Source organism: Gossypium hirsutum, chromosome A05, assembly GCF_007990345.1.
Source record: "Gossypium hirsutum isolate 1008001.06 chromosome A05, Gossypium_hirsutum_v2.1, whole genome shotgun sequence".
Lineage (NCBI taxonomy): Eukaryota > Viridiplantae > Streptophyta > Magnoliopsida > Malvales > Malvaceae > Gossypium > Gossypium hirsutum.
The window spans coordinates 32000986-32008506 of record NC_053428.1 but is presented as its reverse complement, the minus strand read 5'-3'; positions in this window follow the sequence as shown (position 1 = coordinate 32008506).

The following is a 7521-nucleotide window of genomic DNA, read 5'->3' as shown; positions in this document are numbered from 1 at the left end:
TTTTCTCTATGAAAATTTTGTATTCAATATCTCATATCTGTAAAAATACATTGTGTGTTTGTGGCTTTTTATAACCGAACATTTTATTTTACATGTCATTGTTTATGCTACTGTTTCTCTGCCTTGTTTTAGTGTTTTTTGGTCCTTTTTTGCAAATGGCAGAGTCAACGGAGAAGAGATTTTTCCATTTTGGTACAAGGTTGCAGGCGGACCTCGGGACGAGGCGTGGGCAACGTGGCCGAGGAGGAACGGCGCGAGGGAGGATTAGGGTTTCTGAATTTTTCCTAAATTTTTTGGGTCATGGGCTCTAGGTCTTTTTGTTTGTTTTGGGCCTATAAACTTGGGCCTAACATTTGTAACTTGGACTGTTGTTACTATTTTTATTTTATTTTTTGTCTTTATTTTCTGTTTATGTCGGGCCCGGCCAAAAATTGCCCGTTACACATTTATAATTCAATTTTTATTTTGTTCTATTTATTCCCATATTTTTAACTCTAATTAACTAAAACCTGTCCGTTTTATTTTTTAGCATAGCACGTTACAAGTCGTGTCACGACAGCTACCACGACCTTAGAATCTGGTTATGCAAAAAATGATATTAGGAATCCTTAGGAGATCGACCCTACTTCTCTAAACTATTGTTTAGTTTAGTTAGAGCATATAAATTTATATTTGGTGGCCTCGACAATCATCAGTACATATTTAAATAGGAAGCCCAATTGTAGAAGGCTTTCTTGGGACTGATTGAATTGTGTACGAATTGTATGTAATGTATTATTTTGTGCTATAATTTGGTTGACCATATGTTTGATATGTTATATCTCTGATTTCTAAATCCATGGTGAAAATTGTGTGTTGAAGCATGTATAACATATTGAATTTTTGAAACATTGATTGATATGTATGTAGTACGCCATGATTGGCGTTGAGCTTGTATGTATTTAAATTACATGCCATATGTGATATTGGCTGTGTGGAAGGAATGTACGCATGCCTTTGTTACTATTAAATGAAAGGTAAGCAAGGCATACACCAATATTGTTTATTGATATGCATGTTAAACATGTCATTGTACCAAAATTGTTATTGGAAGCATGATGTGTTTACTGATTGTATGACATATTGCATTTGCATGGGGTGAGTATTTGTTGTTGACGAAGGAGTTCTGTGGAGTACCAACGATATTCAAAGTCCACAATATTGTTCTTAGTGCACTGCATCCGGGTACCGAGGAGATTGGGCGATTTAATCATATTAGTAGCATCTTGCTTGCAATATTGGTGGCTAGTCCACATTACTTGCAGCTTGACTACATTTTTACCAGTAATTTACTTACTTTACTATTATTGGTGGTTTATCCCCATCAAGTTTCATCTCGCACTGTTTGAAGTTCAGTAGAACTCGTGGTGTGCAGCAAATGGTTGGGTAAGAACCTTTTGTATTGCATCGTGCAACATGACATGCTCATACACCAATTTAATATTGCTATGCAACGGTTTGACATTGATTGTTATATTCGATATGAATGATTATATGATGTTCTGTCATTTTGACTCACACTGAGCTTCCTTAATCCTACCTCTCTAGTTTTAAACTGCTCAAGTAATGCTCGAGACTAGGATTGGACCCGACATGTGGACGACCTTTCGGACTTCAAACTACTTTATTTTTAAAATAATTTCCAATAAAGTTTTTCACTAGTTGGGGTTGTAAATTTGTTATTTGGATTATGGCTTGGTTGTTTTTGGTTTGGGATTTTTATGCATGTATTATTCACTCGAGTAGTTTGAATTTAATAATCGGTAATTGCATGTTATTTTATTTAAGTAAAATCTAACATAATTGCTGATTTTCCACTGCATCATGTTACCATGAGTTTTACAAAATAAATTCATTACATAATGGTTTTACTAAAACATCACTATTAACAATAAAATGAATCCTAAAGTATAGATGACCTGAAGGTTTTAACCAGACTCAAAGTAACAACCATGATTTTTTTAAAATTAGGCAGGTTAGTTTTTTTTAAAGGTTAGTTGGTCTTCTTAGCCATTCCGGCGACTAATGTAGCCTTCTCAATCTGGCCATAACGTCCAAATTGGGTTAGAAAGGTTACAATTCACGAATCTGTTATTCGAATAACTAAGTTATTCAAGTTATTCAAATTGTAAAATTCAACTCGATTCAGACTAGAAGTAATTCGAGTTGCTCAAATAACTCAATTTGATTAACTTAGAATTCAATTTTTATTCCAAATAAAATCGAGTTTTGCTCACCCCTAAATTAATTTAGAACTTTGAAAGTAAATTAAGTTCTTTTATAGATTCTTCTTATAAATACATACGCTTAGTTAAAATTTGACTATTAAGTATTAAAGGAAAACTCCACAAAAATTAAGGAGTATTTTATCTGAGTAATTTTTCTTGTAGTCAAATAAATTCTTTTTCGATTCTAGATTAGGAGTAATTATAATTTGTATTTAGAGAGTTGAAATTTTTGGTTTCAATTATAAAGGTTTGTGCAAAGGGCTTTTTGAAGGGAAAGTCTCGATTTTGTCATGTATTTAGTTCTTTAAGTTAGAGTTTACTCTCTAAGCAAACGTGAGTTTGAGAATAGTAGAAAATATCAATTTTTTGAAAGTTTGAAGAGTTCAAATTTTAGTTTGGGTTGATCGAAAATTTAGAGCATCTTCACAGAGGAGTATTGCAACAAGGACATCTCTTAAAGGCCTCAATACACAAGTGATTTTTTAATCAGATTTATTATTTTAGATATCATCACAACAAAAGTTTGTTTTAGATTTTTAAAAAAAATTTGTTGTATGCAAATCAGACATAATTTCTAAATGATTTTCTAACAAGAAACTTTTCGTTACTAAAGCCAATAGAGTTTGCACTCCTAAGCCTGAAAGAATATGGTCACTTGAAGAAGACAAAACAACTAGCTACAACTCAAAGGCGTTAAATATTATCTTTAATGTGAGAGGTCTTCATGATGTTTAGGCGTATTTCCAAGTGTGTTTCTACTTATGAAGGTTGGACAATAGGGACAACCAATATGAAGTAGTCAAATCTCCAAATGTTAACCACTATATTCGAAATGTAAGAATTTATGAGGACAATACTCTTTTTTTTTATGCTAAGCTATATGATATTACTATTTAAGTTTTTACATTTGGTGTGAAATATTCAAATACAAAGTTGATGCTCAAGGTTTTTAGACATCTTTTAGAAAGAATTTCCATCAAAGTGGAAATCATTAAGGAGGCAAAAGACAACAACTCTATGAGAAACGATTAGCTGATTAGATCACCTCTAACCTTCAAAGGTAAATTGGAGGAAATTAGAAAGGGTGAAATCAACTTAGAGAAAAAAAACCTAACTTCAAACATTACATCTTTAGTTTAAATTGATGCTGAAATTATTGTTGAGAACTTTCTTGAGCAACTAGCCCTTCTTACTAAAAATTTCAATCAAGCAATCAGGAAAATTACTATAAGTAATAGGAATAGTGTAAGAGGATATGTTGTCAATAAAAGTTATAGAGAAATCCATTGCCATAGATGATGAGTTTAGGGAAAAGAAGAAAGGTATTCAATGTTACCAGTGTAAGGGATTTAGGCACATACAAGTTGAGTGTACAAACACTATGAAAACTAAGTTTTCTAATATGACTTGAAGAGATGAATACTTGTCAGTGAGAATGATGAAGATGATGAGCAGATAAGAAAAAAAATTGCAAAAAATGCTTGACAAGTGGGATCAAGAATGTAACATTAACATAAAGGTAATTGAGGAGAATTTCATGCTTAAAAAATAATAGTCAAAAGTTGTTGAAAAAAATTAAAGAAAATTCTTTTTACCGATTAAAAAAAAGAAGAAGCAAACTTGATGATACACTTAGTACTCCTTCGAATTGTTAATTATCATTAGTGAAGATGATGAGCATTAATGATCGTTTTATGGAACACTAGACTATGATCACGACTAAGGCAAATGCACCATCGAATGGTAGTATAGTTATGGTGAGTCCAAAATATCGTATCCACAATGACTAAAAGTACTAGTATTAACTTTCTTTCTATTATTTAACCTAAAATATACGGGATTTGTTATTCTAATATTAACTAACTAATTAACTACTGAATGCGACAGAGAGTGAAGAAAATAATTGAATAAACCAATAATAAAGACAATACCCAAGGAAGAATCCACCTAGACTGTACTTATTATTCCAAATCTGAACAAAACAATTTATTCACTTGTCTTAATCCGTAGAAATCCCTAAATTATGTTAATATCTCTTTCGAGACTAAAAACAACTGACTCTAGGTTGATTAATTGAAATTTCTTTTTAATTAAAACCCCTATTGTCGCATTAACTCGATCTATGGATTCCCTTATTAGATTTGACTCTAATATGGCAGATTTATGTTGCCCTATTTCTAGGGTTGCATGCAACTCCACTTAATTATGCAAGAACTACTCCTAAACAGGGACTTTTGCTCCACTAAATAAACACATCAAACTTGGAATAACATCCTAAAAATATAAAGGCAAGAATTAATAACTCATAATTAAGAACAAGAACAAGTATTTATCATTAAATTCAGAACTTTAAATAACAAGATCTGTCTTAGGTTTCATCCTCCCTAGGTATTTAGGGAGTTTAGTTCATAATGTAGTAGGAAAATAACAAAACATAAAGAAACCCAAAAACTTCGAGAGAGAAATTGGAGGGAGATCTTCAGTCTTGAAGGAGATCCTGCTTCCGAGCTGAATCCGTTGGCATTCTTCGAGTAATTCCTGTGTTCTACTCTCCATGTCCCTTTTAGGTCTTCTTCTAGTGTGTTAATATAGACTTTAGAATACTCAGAAATACTAAAATTTGGCTTTTTTGCGTATTTACGAAACACGGAGCGATATTGACACGAGATGCCACACGGGCGTGTGGCCATCCCGTGTGACTCACACGGGCGTGTGATCCACCCATGTGGAATTTATCTTGGCCGTGTGGGTCCTTCAATCAGTCCGTTTTGTCTATTTTTTGCCTGTTTTATGCTCCTTTTGCTCCATTATGCTCTCTTGAGTATAAAACATGAAATTAAGGGATTAGGAGCATCTAATTCACTAAATTATATGATAAACCATCCAAAAATATGCTAAGTATGGGATTAAAATGTGTTACTTTTATGGTTTATCAAGCATATACTTTTTACTCTCTTTTTTTATTATTTGGATCATTAATGGTGAGATTCATTTGCAACATCTCACCACACTCTGACCTCAAATTTCAACTGAAGATTCAAGCTCCAAAAGGAAAAGAAAAACATTTCCACTCAAAAAGTTCTTGTACCATTTTAACCATCATTTTTTTTACTGAAAATTAAAAGGATGCCATTATCAAGTAAAATAATTGCAGGCCTGCATGTGTTACACGTGTCACTCGAATGCTATGTAACACCCCTCACACGTATTCAACACCAGAATAGGGTTACGGAGCATTATCGGACTTATAACACAAATAAACATTCAATTCATATATAATTTCACATTTTATGCAAAAATTATTCAAACTCAAACACAATATCACTATAACGAGCCTACGAGACCCTAAACATGCTTTGGGAATGGTTCAGGACTAAACCAATAAATTTAGAAACTTTCATAAAACCTTAAAATTTTTTCTCAAAATAGGGGACACACACCCGTGTGGCCCGCCCGTTTGTCTCACACGGCCACTAGACACGCCTGTGTCACAAGCCCTGTGGATATTTGAAAAGGGAGCACATGGTCGTGTCCTAGCCCGTGTTCGACCCTGTGTAACTCTCTGACTTGGGTCACACGGGTAACACACACGCCCATGTGGCTAGCACATCTGCCCTAAAATGGCCATACACGCCCATGTGCCAGGCCATGTACTAAGCCGTGCCAATCCTATAGGGTATACTGACTTATACCACACGGCCATGTCACACGCCCGTGTGTGAGGCCGTGTGGAGCATACTAACTTGGTTTCAAAATCAACAACAGGGGACACACGGCCTTGTGACCTGGCTATGTGTACCACACGGCTAAGACACACGCCTGTGTCTCTGCCCATGTGGACAAAAATAGGCTACTTATCAAGCCATCATGCCACCCCAATTTGTATACACCTACACAATTTAAACGGTACTCATTCATAGCATAAGTGTGCATCCAATTCAACCACAATCAGGGCTAAAACATACCATTTCAATGCCAACAACTAACATGCTTATAATCTCATGTTTTACTCATTCAAATCATACCAACTTCACATATTCAAATTATCTAATTAAACCTTTCCAAACATGCATTATCATGCACCAATTCACAAGCACATAGTTTCTTAATTATCAACCATTTGACATTCAAATTACCTATTATCAATAAGCATCATGAATCCAACCATAATCACATAACATAAACTATATGTACACATATATATAAATACATAACCAAATCAACCAAAATCAACCAACTCACAGGGCTATATATACAAACCAACCTTAGACATTTACAAGCCAATTCAAATGGCTAAAGTCTATTATTAACAAAAAATGTTGACTATCATTAGCCAAAACGACCTATACATGCCATTATAACCAAAATTATAAAACCAAGAGTACCACAATAGCTGATGGATAGTGTGATAATGTCTTTGACACCTTCCAACCTGAATGAGATTCCGATATCTAGAAACACAAAGAAATTAAAACAAAGTAAGCATATAATTCTTAGTAAGTTCGTAATTCAAAGAAATAAGCTTATAACTTCACTTTTTAAACATAATCATCTTTAGCCAATTCAATATATCTTAGCCTTAGCCTAAACAACATTAGCCTTTCAATTTTTAGTTATCACATAAACTAGCAATTTATGTCAAAACATCATAGCATAAGTACCCACTACTTAGTGCATTGACAATTTCAAGTATATGTCTAATCATATTTGGATCATCAAATAACTCATGCTCTTTCCATGCTTTCGATAGCAATTTTAATTGAAGAATTTGATGATTTTTACCTTTTCTTCATCTTCGTTGAACCACAATTTAAGTGAGTAAAACGAGGCATGTCACAAAATATACTATCAAACCATTAAGCACAATATTATTACATATTCATTCCCACAATGATCATGAACTCACAATTTCATGGATTCAATACTCAGTTGAATTTCTGTACAAACCTGCACCAATATATGAATATTTCTCACCATTTCTTATCTTTGATACACTCGTCGAACCATTTGGAATAGAAGTCAGATACTCAAGAGTCTCGCTCACTAAGTATTTATACCATGGCCCGAAGCCAAATCAAGGTAGCTTATGTGCGAAATACTGATATCATGGCCCGAAGCCAAATCAGCCCATATTCATAGCCTTAAGCCAAATCGGTATAACTCGCACCCGAAGTGCTAATATCATGGCCCGAAGACAACTCAATGTATTCTCTAATAACATATCACTAGTATCCTAAACTATTCCTAAGGTTCA